The following is a 16,045-nucleotide window of genomic DNA, read 5'->3' on the forward strand; positions in this document are numbered from 1 at the left end:
CTTTCTGTTTTATTTATATTACTTAAAGTTTCTTTTTTGCATTATCTGTTTCATACGCTTTTCCCATCTGATTATTATTATTATTATTTTTTTTTTTTTTTTTTTGTCGACGCAGTTTACCTGGTGTTAAGGAATATGCATTCCAAATTCGGCTGTTGGAAGTCTACGCGTCAGGGAGTTTGCCAGTTGAATTAGGATATTGACCCTGAGATGGCGTTGGTCGTGCAGTTGGATAATGTAGTTGGAGAACATAAACATGGCTTGATGGAATAGCGTTTGCCATTGATGATTTCACTTAAAGTTTTTCTTGTGTCCAAACAAAGAATCTTATTTTTTTTTTCATCATTTTAGAATTTCGGGTATAATTTCTTAGTGAATAAGATTCTGTCATTATTGATTGTTAACGGAAAACTTATTTTATTTTTGTCCATGCTTTTCTTGTGGAAATGGGACAAAGATTTTTCCACCCTTGATTGCAAAAGGAAAACCTATACAACAGATGAAGGTATGACTTATCCTGCTTGAAAAAAGAAAAAAAATCAATGTTTGTTGATAAAACCTGAAATTCTTATTCCGAAAAGAAAGAATGTGTTAAATCATAAACATTAGGGTCATATTTTACACAAGTCAGTCAATGATTTATTGAGTTTTCTGATGCCAAATTTTAGAACCTAAGTTATTTTCATGTAATGTTTTGGTGTGTTATTAGCCGTATGATTTAAACTTAGTTATCTTAATTTTTTGTTTTCATTGCTCTTGCGTTACTCGATACCATAATAATAATCCTATTCTGCTTTTTAACAAGAAAGGGTTTTGGTGAATTTGCTTTGTTTATCTGAGCCAATGGCAGCTTATAAATGTTTTATAAGGAAAATGGTAACCTTAAAAAAAGTATATGAGGTAAATGTCAACTTCGAAAAAAATATCAGGTAAATGTCAATTTCGAAAAAAATATCAGGTAAATGGCGACTTCGAAAAAATATGAGGTGAAGTGCAACTTTGAAAAAAATATATGAAGTAAATGGCAACTTTAAAAAAAATATATTAAATTTGGGGTTAATTTGCTTAATTTGTACGAGGAAAGTGGAAAACTTAAAAAAAAAAATCATTATTTCAAGTATACATTTGTAGGAGTATGAAATATTTTATAGATCTCATGTATATAATAAAGGATTAATAAGTTATTTTTTATTGATATTCTTTAAACATAAGTATTAATTTTGACTACATATGAAATATCTGCTTTATTATTTGTTATTTGTCCAAATATTTATTTATATTTCAATATTCATATACTAGAATCGTAAAGGTTTTTATTTCACTGTTAGAATGTAAAATTCTTGTCGTTGTATATTTTTTTTATAGCCATGATTACGTAAGGTTCCTATGAAAAGCCTTCAAGGTCCGAGTTTCTCACATCCGCGAGTGGCGATTTATTTCACGCCCTATTTCATCCCTTTACCTGCCCGGTGGTGGGAAGCCTTTGACTGATTTTCCCCCTTTGGTCAGTCGGGATCCAAAGATAATCCTCCAATTTCTAGTTATATTTATTTTCACTTCTTCCCCTTCGTAGCATTCTGGGAAGCAGCAATTTTCATTTTTTTTTTTTACATAGTGTCGGTTTTCTTGTTTTTTTCTGCTTAGTTTTTTTTTTTTTTAAAGTTTCAATCAATCAATCCTTTGGCGTTGTGGTCTAGTCGTTCCCAACTTTCCTCTTTCCCGCCTCGTTTAATTGGCGATTCCGTAACGCGCGTGTCTTTTAACTTCATTGTTCTTGACTTGAGATTTTGAAGCAGTTAAAGTATGCGAATTGTGTGGTTACGAACCTTGAACACAATTGTGACCTACTTGTTTTAGAATCGAGAAAACGAGGGACATGTTTATAAGAATTATGGATTTTAAAACCAATTGAATACGTGACTAGCAGTAATATTAGGTTAAGTGGCGTATCAGGTTAGAAACCCCGAGAATATTTGAGGTTTGGAAAACTAAATTTACAAGACTGTGCGCTTTGTGAATTAAAACAATAAAAATTTAAGACTTTTGTGTCTTGAAAACTAGAATACGAGATTGTGCCTGTTTTTAAAGTATGTAACTTGATACTAGTTTTAAAACTGAGAAAATGCTTTCCGTCTGATCCCCAAAATGTAAAGAACATGAACAAACCTGTTCATTTATTGACACAAGATGGTATTCCTCTTTTTTCAGTAAACACCAATTTATATTTCCATCTAAACAGATTTTTTAAAAGAATGACTAAAGTTAAAACTGGGAGTTCTAGAGCTTATGTATTATTGTAGATATCTTTTGGATACGGAGGGATTTCGTAAAAATGAAAAGCTACACTTTATTGCACTTTCCAGTATTTTATTAACATTTATGTACGATATTTATTAAAAACGTTTGAAAGAATGTCTGAAAGTTTTGCATTATTTTATCGGCTTTAAATACCGTGTGTATTAACTAAAGGCATGATGGCGTTTATTGATTTTGTATCTTTACATGTCTTGAAGTCATATACAGCGTATGTCTTGTGTGTTAAACTAGTAGAATGACACACACATCTCCCTCATATAATAAAGAGCAAGTGTCTGGTTATATATAAATATATATACATATATATTTCTTTCCTGTCACGTTGAGCGGTAACCACTCTGAGAACACGAAAATCCTGCAAATTGCCCAAACTAGTGTGTTGTAATTTGGATGTAGGGAGGGCGTGGGTAGGGTTGAATTTGTATGCGCCTTGTCATTTTTGACTGGTTACGTACACTACTGTATGCATATATGTATGTATATATATACATTATATATATGTGTGTGTATGTGTGAGTATACAGTATACGTACACACACACACACACACACATATATATATATATATATATATATATATATATATATATATATATATATATATATATATATATATACCTTTTTACGAAGATCTGGAGATATTTATAAAAACATAAGAGTACATTTATATTTGTTTTGGGTAATGTCAATGCTAAAGTATGCCAAAAAGGTAATTTTTTAAAGCCTTTTTCTTTTTGAACGATGACAGATGGCGCAAAAGAGCCCTTTCTCCTTCCTCGTCTTTTGGAGTCGTTAGATCCATGGGTGACTGAGCGAGGTCATTCGTCACGCATTTCAGAGGGTCCAATATTCTTGGAACCTGCCTGCAGCCAATTCTTCTTCTTTTATTTTTCTTGTCAGTAAAATTTGATTTTATTCGTCAATTGATTGTGGTTTTTTAATGATAGCAATTTTAATTCTTGTTATTATTATTATTATTATTATTATTATTATTATTATTATTATTATTATTATTATTATTGATGCTCATGAAGTACTTTCAATAGTTTTTTTTTTCGTGGATGAATAAGACTTCATTAATAATGCAGAAATCGTAATTAGATATCACATTGCAGATTGATTATGACATGCAGACTGTTTTTACCCCTAGGTATGCAGAATAAGAATCACTTTAATTTCTTTATATTTTTTTTCTGTATGTAGTGAAAGGATACTTATCCAATTCAATTTTAAGAAAAATAACATAGGTTAATCCTACTTTACTTAATTTGTATGTAATTATAAAGTTTTCATCTGTGAATGATTGGTTTTAAACTTTATAATAGAGAATTGTTGTTTTTCTACTAAATGCGACACTGAAAAATTAATTGATAAATATTCCTTGCAAGATTACAAATGATAAACAGCTGTATGGAGTATTTTCAGTTTATTGAGACTTCTTTTGCCTCCGACTTCTTCGTGTAAAAGCAATTTTTGTATTTCCCTTTTATCCTGAGGCGGATTTTGTATGAAATTATAAGACTTGTGAGATCATTGGCGATAAACATGACTCTTGTAACGTAATAACATGGAACAAAATTATTACATACAATGTTATTGCAGTTTGTATGTAAGCAAGTCACATTTTTAAAAGAATTCATATTCTCTCACTTGATTGAAAAGAATGCTTTTCTGGGTCCATCGTTTATGAAACCTTTTCTTTTCTTAGAGTCGAAAACGTCTACGATAACTCAAAGTAGCACATTTTATACAAGTATGATGTTCACTTGGGAAAATAAGCTCATTAATAATGTTGTCATTCACGGTAGGTGTTTGAATTGAAATCCCAACCGCATCAAGTAAATTCGTCTTCTATTTCATTTCCAGGAATGTGACTCATTTAACAGTTCCCCTATATCATATCTTGATTATTAGTTTTGTAGGATATGGACAGGTCGGGTATTTCTTGTCTTTAACAAAGGTGAGTCTATATATAAAGTAATAGCTCCGTGATAGTTTGTTTCTTCCTTTCTCAGCAGGATCGGATGACAACTATGGTTTGAAGTAATCATATACTTTATTCAGGTTTTATCCTTCCTTTAATTTCGGTCTCATGTCGTGGGAAAATATTTACTGTTTGGCTCTGTGGGTTTACCCTTAACCCCTATTTGATGTCTCTCAACATTTTCATTGAAAACTATGGTAGTTTTACTCATATTTATTTTCAGTCCTAAATTTCTACTTTCTCTATTCAGATCTATCATCTTTTGCAATTCATCGCATTATTCACTGAATTGAACTACGTCATCTGCAGATGTCAAGTTGTTACGGTATTCCCCATTAATTTTGATTCCTACCTTTTCCCAATCTAAATTCTTGAAGACTACTTATAGGTACGATGTGAATAATTTGGGAGATTTGGGATATCCCTGTTTAACTCCTCTTTACATCGGAATTTTCTCACTCTATTGTGTAGTTTTAGGATGGCTGTACTTATATAGATATCTCCAAGTGTTCTAAAATAAGATTAATCTATTCCTTGTTTTTGAAGGGCTTTCATTGCTGTTTAAGTTTAGACAGAATCGGAAGCTTTCATATAGTCTATAAATGCCATACAGTGGTTTTTTATATTCTGTTGGTTTTTCCATAAGCTGGTTAATTAAATAGGTATGGTCAGTTGCTGAATATCCCCTTCTAAAACTCCCTTTTCAATTGGAATTTTCTCACTATCTTTGTGTAGTTTTAGGGTTGCTATACTACCCGTTTAGATATCTCCAAGTGTTCTAACATCAGATATATATATATATATATATATATATATATATATATATATATATATATATATATATATATATATGTGTGTGTGTGTGTGTATATGTATATATATATATATGTGTATATATGTGTGTAATATATACTGTATATATGTATATGTATGTATGTATATATATATATATGTATATGTATATTTATATATATATATATATATATATATATATATGTGTGTGTGTGTGTGTGTGTGTGTGTGTATATGTTGTGGAAAATGGCAAAAAAGGGAGACCTGACTGATTGCAATAATTACAGAGGCATCACACTTACGTCAGTTGTCATGGAAAAATATATAGCATACTCATTCTAAAGAGACTAGAGAGAGAGATTGATGAAAAGCCGAGAGATGAACAAGCAGGATTTAGAAAAGGTAGAAGTTGAACTGACCAAATTTTCATGTAGCAATGCATAAAATATAGAAATCCACTTTTGATGGCGTTTGTGGACTATGAGAAAGCCTTTGATAGTGTGCGCCGGCTAATTTTGTGGAGACTCCTACGTTATTATGAAATTTCTCTTAAATATGTAAATATGATTAAGTCTGTTCATGAACATAGAAAGTGCAAGGACAATGTTAGTGGAGTCTTATCAAATGAATTTCCAGTGAACAGCGGAGTACTCCAAGGGAATATGATGTCACCTATTTTGTTTATCCTCCTCGTGGATTTTGTAATGCGTAGAACAGTTGGAGATGGTGGAGAAGGTTTGGACTGGATTGGTAATAAAAATTAACAGAATTAGAGTATGCTGATGATGCTGTCCTTATTAGCAGAACACCATAGGATTTGCAATGCCTGCTTACCAGAGTGTTTGAAATATCCTACGAGGTTGGGCTCAAGATGAATAGAAGAAAGACAGAGATGATGAGAGCGGAGTAGCCTATGAAATGGAAGATGAAATATCATTGGAAGGAGAAAGGATTAATGCAGTAGAATCATTCAAGTATTTAGGAACTATGATCTCAAATACAGGGTCTTTAGAATTAAAGTTTAGTGAAAGATTGAAAAAAGCAAACCAGATAATGGCTAGGTTAAGTAAAATTTGGAAATCAAATCGCCTAAAGTTACATATAAAAATAAGGCTTTATATCAGTTTAGTGAGATTGGTGTTATTGTATGGACACGAGTCGTGTTATGACAATGAAATGATCTCCAACAGATTTTGTAGATTTGAGAACAAAGCCCTCAAAAATATTGGGAGTTAAATGGAATGACAGGATTAGAAATGAAAATATAATAAGAGAGATTACTCGATTGCCATATATGGATGAGATCATGATGAGGGGTAGATGGAGATGGTTTGGGCATGCTCTTGGCACTCCGCAGGACAGATTAGTTCACCAAACGTTTAACTGGGCTCTACAATGCACTAGAAGAGTTGGAAGACCCAGACCTACATGGCTGAGAACTATGAAGTGTGAAGTGGGAGATGATGAGTGGAGAAGTATTGAATTAAAAGCTCAAGATAGAGATGATGGCGAAATCTAACCGAGGCCCTTTGCGTTAATAGGCGTATGAGGAGATGATGATATTATATATATATATATATATATATATATATATATATATATATATATATATATATATATAATATATATATTAATTATATATATACTGTATTTATTGAATTGCAAAGCGAATGCCTAATCTGCGAAATTATATCTACCGTATATGTCAAGCATGTGCTTGTGAAATGGGTTAAAATTGCGTCTTATTACTGTCTGTATTAATACGAGTTTGGAATAGATGTTTTTAAATTTCATGGTGAAATTTTTAAAAAATCCGTTAAAAATATAGTGTAAAATAAATGAGTTAAAATAAAATTATATTCCTGTAAGAACTTTAATTTACAATCGTGTTTGTATGTTTAAAGATGCAAAGCTATTTGGTTAAGAAATCTTAAAAAAAAAATAAAAAAAATCTTTCAATTACATTTTAATTAAATAAATACATGAACAAAGTAACAGAAACGTCCATGTACAAGTTTGGAAGTTCGGCGCATTGTCTTTCCTTCCTCGGATTTTTAATGATTCAGTGATTCATTACGAAATGGGTCGCCATTTCTTATTAATGCGAATCTTTAATGTGTTCCTTAATTTCCTCTCCGGGAAAGGTTTGAGTTGTGAATACTAAAGTTAATGAGCACTAATTAGAAAAGCGAGAGATGGAATTTTATTCTTTATTTTTGAGAGATTGTCGAGGAAGAATTATGTCATCACCGCAGATAGGATTTTTATTTTTCTTTCTTTTCCGTAATGTTTAGTCTTTAAACTGATATTGTAAATGTTTTTTAATCAGTAAAGACTAGTTGGCTAAACAGATTCTTTGGACTCCAGTTTTCACCATTGCTTTCCAATAACTTTCAGGACCAAATTTACGGATCCCATTCTCCTTTATTGACGCAGGTTTTGATGGTAAATATAGAGGGAATTAAAAGAATCGGGAGGTGTGAGTTTTCGTTTGCGTCATACATACGGAGTTTGGACAGTGGAAAAAATATAAAAATTATAGATAATGGGTAAAAATAGGGCTAAAATAGGGCTCGGTGTCTTTCGGCTATTTGGATTCTTAGAGAAAATGGAGGATTGTCGGCAAGCAAAGGAATTGTATAATTTGACAGTAGTTAAATACAGATAGAGATTATTATAAAAATAATGTCTAGACAGAGTTTTATGGAAATTTTTACGATGCTGCTGGTACCATTGAATATTCAACGGTTGAGTTTGTTGTTATTTCTTTCTTTACTTCTTATTGAGTGTGTGAACATTTTTCTGCTTGTCTTAGATTGAATAGTCCAGTGTTTGTGATTAGTGAGGTTATTTGATTATTAATGATTTCCTTATGACCTCCATTAAATTGATTAAATGTTTATGATTGTTTCATCAACTTATTGTTTCATATTATTTCAACCGTAATATTTTTATATCAATTGTGTAAAGAGTCTTAGTAAATGGGTGCAAATATATTGCTTTCAAACCTCTCAACTTTGACTTTATATGTGGCTATATGGTTTTCCTCCAGTTGCACGTGTGTGTTGAATGGTCTCTCATAACTCAACACCGGTTTATATAGTTCAAATTCATCAACTCAATTAAATCTAGATAAATATGAAAAGTTGTGAATCTTACCATGTCAGCCCTGGTCAGAAAATGATGTACATGTCTAAATTTTGTAAAACAATGAAATTCAAGTAAAGAGAACTTAATAGTTTAGCAATGTGAGGTTCATTGTAGGCATTATTTGAGGCCTTTGCAGTGTACCTTCTGGTCCTAGCTTCACCCATTTTTTTGAGCCCCATATATATCACCTTTACCACTTCCTTTCTTCCATTTTACTTACCCAACCTCTTAACTTTTCTTGGAAGTTGCAACCGAGGGACTTTCACAGAGTGACACTTTTGCGTTGAATGGCTTCCTCATCCATAGCACTGGACCTAACATGAATCCATCCATTCATAAATCCAAAGAAGAAATAAGATACGATCAATACTCAGGGCGTTATTTTCTATGGTAGATATTTTGAGATCATATTCTAAATCTCATCTCACTAAACGATTCGACAAACAAATCCAAAAATCCTTAAGATTTTCTTTGTCTAAAGTTGCGCATTTTCCTTCCCCTACCATTGACCTCCATACCAGAGGAATTTCCTTTTATTGTCCAGGTTTTATAGCTCAATAACAGTAAAATATAGATGAACTCTTTCTCCTCAAGGAAATTTGCTGCCCTTTTATTGGTCAACTTGGGTATAAATGGTTGATCTGGGAGTTTTTAGGAATACCATATTTGTTTACGCGTGTCTGTAAAACTAGATCCTTCTCTTCTCTAGTTGCAAAAGTTGGTGTGGAAAATATTTAATTTTCCATTGTCATTGCCGTACAAAACCTACTGGTTAATGTGGAGTGAACGTTGATCATCTTAGTAACTTACAGCATTATTTCATAATGCGATTAAATATCCTGGAAGACGAGAAAGAGAGAATCGTGTAACAATAAAAAAAAAAAAAGATGAACAAAACTTGAAACCAGAATAAATGACACGGGTTTATTTTATAGTCATAAGATGAGCATCATTACCAAGAGCTTTTTGGCTTTCAGTTAAATCTTTGGTATCCATGATCCATGCGTCCTTGAAGGGGGAGTGCCGTCAAAGTACCCGATGTGGTACATTTTTGTCATTATTGAAGAGGTTCAGCAGCTGAACCCACTTTTCAGCTGTATACTCTACCCCTGTTCTCGAATCTATATTTCCACTTTGCTGTGCCCAACATGGAACAGAAACTTAGTGATGCAGCTGCTACAAGGAACTTCACCCAGTTGCACCTTACCGCCAAAAGGCCTCCCAGCCCATGTAACGGGCCACATAAACAAAGCTCTACTAATCGTTTGTCCATTCATGGCCAATAGTGTTTTGTAACATTTGGGGCTTTAAAAGCATTATGTCAGTCATGCTTTGTTAAACAGCTGTTGTTGCCATTGCAAGCAACTGTCATTCAGAGCTATTGAACTATTCAATCAATTATCATAAGTCCAACGCTCCTATAAAGGAAACCTTTTCTCAAGTCAAGTTGATGATTAAATTTCATGGTTCAAAGTCTTGAAATCCATAATTGGGATTTAAAATCTGAATTTGATGTAGTTCGTGAACAGAATTATTTAAATTGTAGGTAATGAAGAAACATAAGCGTTCTATTTTAGAGCCAACATATCATGCTAATCTTTTATAAGGTTTTATTGATAATGTATTTGTCATTTAAACAATATGGTAAATATACTTTGACCCTTTCTTGTGTATTACACGATGAATATGGAAAACTTTGAAATGGAAGTAATAGAAATGTGAAGGGGTGTTTTAAAGATATTTATAATTAGAATAATTGTTGTTTGTCTGTCAAATCTTATTTGAATTATGAATTGTGATGAAAACTGATCGGAAAAAAGTTCAGCTTGCTTAATTATATCTAATCAGTATACATATACATCCTTTCCACACACACACACACACACACACACACACACATATATATATATATATATATATATGTATATATATATATATATATATATATATATATATATATATATATGATAAATTTTCCGGATATATTCATAAGTAAACTAGCTAAATATTTCAGAAACTCATTGATCCAAGCATAAACACCCAGACTTGAGTAGTAAAGAATTAATTGTGACGGAAATATTAATTTAAAACCATCGTGGAGTTTCTATGCAAAGACAATGTTTAATCCCTGTTTTATAGAATTATCACGATTATTTTATTTACTGGAATTTTTCAAACATGGAAACCAGTTACCAGAAAAAGACTATATATTTTTTCTTAACTTGCTTTGATTATTCGTTATTTTTACTCAACTTTATAGAATAGGTTACTACAAGAGAGAAAAAGTCAATAAAATTTTCTTTGTCATAAATATATTTTGCGAATATAAGATAACATTTTATGCTGAACTGGTTTACTACATTTCTTTTCAGCATTTAAAAACATTCCAAAGTTTTACAAAACTAGATAGCTTCGTTTTAGGATTAAGAATGCTTGTTTTACAATATATATATATATATATATATATATACAATATATATATATATATATATATATATATATATATATATACAATATATATATATATATATATATATATATACAATATATATATATATATATATATATATATATATATACAATATATATATATATATATATATATATATATATATATATGTGTATATATATAAATTACAATATATATATATATACATATATATATATATAAAAATTACAATATATATATATATATATATATATATATATATATATATATATATATATATGTATGTATATATATATCCCCAATATAATAGAGTAATTGTCCGGCTTTATACAGTATATATGACTATTCGGTCTCTCCCCGTCCCTCGATTACGGGGGAGAGAAGTAGTTATACCCTGGTGAGAGGGGATACCCTGAGAGGTAGTTTGGAAAGGGGATTGGGTGGGAAGGGTTAAATCTGTTTGTGTACGTGTGTGCATATCTGTCTAAATATTTAGCTTTCATTTTTTACGAAACGCGTACACGTGTACATAAATACACACACACACACACACACACACACACACACACACACACATATATATATATATATATATATATATATATATATATATATATGTAGGTATATATGTGTGTGTGTTTGTGTGTGTATGTGTATGTTTATGCTTTTCCTAAATTTTATGTGATCATTCCCAATTGCAATTTGTTATATATGTTTGTTGGGGGGTATAATTCGTGATTAACTATTTATGAAAGGTACTCCTACTTAGTTGCCATCATAATTCATGTGGAAATATGAATATCCATTCATATATTAACCAGATTATTAACATATTTAATTGCTGCATCGAGTCCCTGTCTCCTGTGGGTACATTTTATTATCAAAACATCATTTCATTTGTCGTCTATGCGGTTTATTATGTTTTATATTGCAATATTATCTTCGATATGGTCAAGTTAAAACTAACGTTGAAAAAAGAATATCACTAGGATAAACTTAATGTAAGGAATTCACAAACTTAATAAAAAAAAAAAATCTATAGGTTCATTCCTGTCGAAATGAATGAAGAAGGGATTCCGGAAAAAAATCATAAAGTTCATAGCTTATCAAATGGATTGAAGTGTTTTTTGTTTTATTGAATTGAGTGTTAGAACCAGAATTGCAAGAAATCTGCTTCCATCAAACTATAAATGTTTTTGTGATGACCTTTGCATCCATGCGTATGTAATACTATATCGTGCTAATTGATGATAAAGATGTTCATTTTGATCAAAGTCTGTGTATTTAGGACTGTTTATTTCCAATAATCCTTATTGGACACGAGGTTTGGATGCAATGATTAATAATCGTGCAATGTCATATTACATTTAAGAAGATGAAATCTTTCTCTTTCTCATTAATATATGCATCTCTTCCGGTATTATTATTATTATTATTATTATTATTTGCAGCTAGTAGGTTGGCTAGGGCACCAGCCACCCGTTGAGATACTACCGCTAGAAAGTTATTGGGTCCTTTGACTGGCCAGACTGTACTACATTGGATCTCTCTCTCTCTCTCTCTCTCTCTCTCTCTCTCTGGTTACGGCTCATTCTGTCTTTGCCTACACATAAACCGAATAGTTTGGCATATTCCTTCCACAGTCTCCTCTGTCATCATACACCTGGCAACACTGAGATTACCAAACAATTCCTCACTCAAGGAGTTATCTACTGCATTGTCAGTGTCCAGTGGCTACTTTCCTCTTAAGGGTAAGGGTAGAAGAGACTCTTTAGCTATGTATAGTAAGCAGTTCTTCTAGAAGAACACCCCAAAATCAAGCCATTATTTCCTTGCCTTGGGTAGTGACATAGCCTTTGTACCATGGCCTTCCACTGTCTTGGATTAGTGTTCTCTTGCTTGAGGGTACACTCGGGCACGCTGTTCTATCTTTTTTGTCTTTTTCTTCTTTATTTTTAAAAGTTTTTATAGTTTATATATGAAAGATCTAATTTGGTGTTGGTATTTGTTTGGAGATTTTTTTTTTTTTTTATTGCATTACTTCTCTTGTAATGTATTCATTTCTTTGTTTCCTTTCCGTACTAGGCTATTTTTCCCTGTTGGAACCCTTGGGCTTATAGCATCTTGCTTTTCCAAGTAGGGTTGTAGCTTAGCTTCTAATGATAATGATAATATATTTATTGTTGTTATTTTAACACTTTTGTTGAAACATTTGCAACAGTTATTGGAGGAGTTCAATAACGTCTCAAAATGTAATCTTGTAAAGGGGATGCCTTTTTTTTTTTTTTTTTTTTTTTTAGTCCAATGGAAGGTAGAAGGTTGGCCAAGGCACCATCTACCAGTTGAGATACTACAGCTATATAGATATTGGGTCCTTTGACTGTCCAGACAGTACTACATTGGATCCTTCTCTCTAGCTACGGCTAATTTTTCCTTTGCCTACACATATACCGAATAGACTGACCTATTTCCACATTTTTCTCTGTCCTCATATACTTGACAATTGAGATTACCAAATAGTTCTTTGCTTAAAGGGTTAACTATCCCACTGTAGTTGTTCAGCGGCACCTTTCCATTTGGTAAGGTAAGGGTAGAAGAGACTCTTCAGGTATGGTAAGCAGCTCTTCTAGGAGAAGGGCACTCCAAAATCAAACCAATGTTCTCTTGTCTTGGATAATGTCATAGCCTCTCTTCCGTGCCTTCCTCTGTCTTGGGATAGAGTTCTCTTGCTTGAGGGTACACTTGGGCACATCATTCTATCTTATTTCTCTTCCTTCTGATCTTTTTTGAAATTTTTATGAAAGATTTATTTCAATGTTGTTACTGTTGTTAATATATTTTGTTTTAATTGTTCGTTACTTCTCTTGTAGTTTACTTATTTATTTCCTTATTTCCTTTCCTCACTGGGCTATTTTTCCTTGTTGGAACCCTTGGACTCTAAGCATTCTGCTTTTCCATCTAGGGTTGTAGCATAGGTAATAATAATAATAATAATGATAATGATAATAATAATAATTATTATTTTTATTATTATTATTATTTTTATTATTTTTATTATTATTCCTTAACGAGTTTTAAATTTCATTATTATAATGTTTTCATAATTTTCTCTGACATTATTTATTACGATGTAGAGGAAACGATTAATGTATCAAATATATTTCAGTCTTGATTTTACCCATAGAGAGAGAGAGAGAGAGAGAGAGAGAGAGAGAGAGAGAGAGAGAGAGAGAGAGAGAGAGAGGCTTCATCTATGGGAACTTGCACGTTTCCTTCAAGGCCAGAAGGGCTTATGTGACAGTGGAAGGATTTCCTTCTCTATTTCCTTGTCTTTAAGGTCGATAGTAACTCATGAGTAGCTTTGATTCACTGCATATCGATAGTTTTTTTTTTTTTTTAGAAACTATTTGAAAATTGGCATTTTGAAATAAATGTGAAAATGTTATCGATAATATTATGAAAATTATTTGTAAATGACGCATCATAAACAAAATGAAAATGCTTATATTTCAGACAAAGAATAATTCGAGTGACAGCTAAGCAGCGCTGCCAAATTTCCTCCTGAGACTATTATTTCCCTTACTAATATTGATACTGGATTAGACATTTACATTTGGCACAAGCGAGGCTAATAAAAATTTACGCTTTAGCATTGCAGAGAATAATGGAATATAACTCTCTCTCTCTCTCTCTCTCTCTCTCTCTCTCTCTCTCTCTCTCTCTCTCTCTCTCTCTCTCGTATCAATATCCCATCCATATACCAAAGGCACTTCCCCCAATTTTGGGGGGTAGCCGACATCAACAAGAAACAAAACAAAAAAAGGGGCCCTCTACTCCCTACGTTCCTCCAGCCTAACCAGGGACTCAGCCGAGTTCAGCTGGTACTGCTAGGGTGCCACAGCCCAACCTCCCACATTTCCACCACAGATGAAGCTTCATAATGCTGAGTCCCCTACTGCTGCTATATATATATATATATATATATATATATATATATATATATATATATATATATATATATAGGCTATATCGTATCGCCGGCTGTTGTCTATTGAAACAAAACCACCTACACATAAGCCGGACGTCATAGAGAGCATCGAGGCCTATGCACACAGAAAACGATATATTCTGATATTGGGTCCAGATATATTTTGCATAACATAAGATACACATTCTCAGTTGGAATTTATTATATATAATAAGAAACAAAATCCACCAAATAGTTAAATAATTACACAACATTTTAGTGTTTTTCCAGTTACCTTGAACACTCTGTTCTCACCCTTACGACGTCAGGCAGTAAGGGTCATTATTTCCTTTGTCCTTAAAGTAATGATATATATCTTTCTGACGGAAGAATTTTCTTATTGTTTCAATCACATGTACTGTATAAATGAAGAGAGAGAGAGAGAGAGAGAGAGAGAGAGAGAGAGAGAGAGAGAGAGAGAGAGAGAGAGAGAGAGAGAGAAAAAAAAAACACGGCGAAAAAGTCAAAAGAATTTCTCGTCTGAGTCCAATCGTTCGATTTGATTTGACTTTGGCTTCGTTTGTAAAATTTATATTTAAATCTGTAAATCATAATTTCATTTTACTAACTTGTGCTTTACTGTTTTTTATGACTAAGTTACTTGATTGAGATATGGCTATTCTATTCTTAAAACAGTAAAAGGTTCACAATGATAACTATTTATGCAGAGTCGAAGTTAGAATTAAAGACATTCGAACATGAAATGAGTCTATTGTGCGATTCAGATAAAGTGAATGGATTTGATACGTGAAACTAGGCCTACGCCATTGCTTTCTATGTCATTTCCTCTATTATTTGAGTACTTTAGGCATAGTTGCCCGAGAAGATAATCGTTTCTCATGCAGTTCAAGTGAAGTGACTGGGTGGGATAAGTGAGGGAGGGGAAGGATAGGACGGAACGGATGGGAGGAAATAGCGGTTATTAGGGACATGGATAGGTAGCTGGAGGGAGTATGGGGCCAGGGGGAAGGGGGAAGGGGGAGGGGAGGGATTAAGGGGGTTGCAGGGGAGAATAATGTCTCCTAATCAGCTTCAAAGGCTTTGCGTTGGAAGGAATAGCTTATTTTTTATTGTAAATGTGTGTGCGTGCGTGTGTTTGTGCAAGGCTAACACCTTGAACACGGCGGATTCCTTATGCTGCATCTTATGATCTTTTCTAGACCTCAACAGATCTATAATATAAGAACATGTATTTGGAAATTGACATTTTATAAAAACGGGGAAAATGATAAAAATATTGTAACAAAGTAAGCAATAAATGAATCATTATAAACAAGATAGAAATATTTATGACGTTTCATAAATCGAAGGATTCGAGTGACAGATGA

Source organism: Palaemon carinicauda, chromosome 3 (genome assembly GCF_036898095.1).
Source record: "Palaemon carinicauda isolate YSFRI2023 chromosome 3, ASM3689809v2, whole genome shotgun sequence".
Classification (NCBI taxonomy): domain Eukaryota; kingdom Metazoa; phylum Arthropoda; class Malacostraca; order Decapoda; family Palaemonidae; genus Palaemon; species Palaemon carinicauda.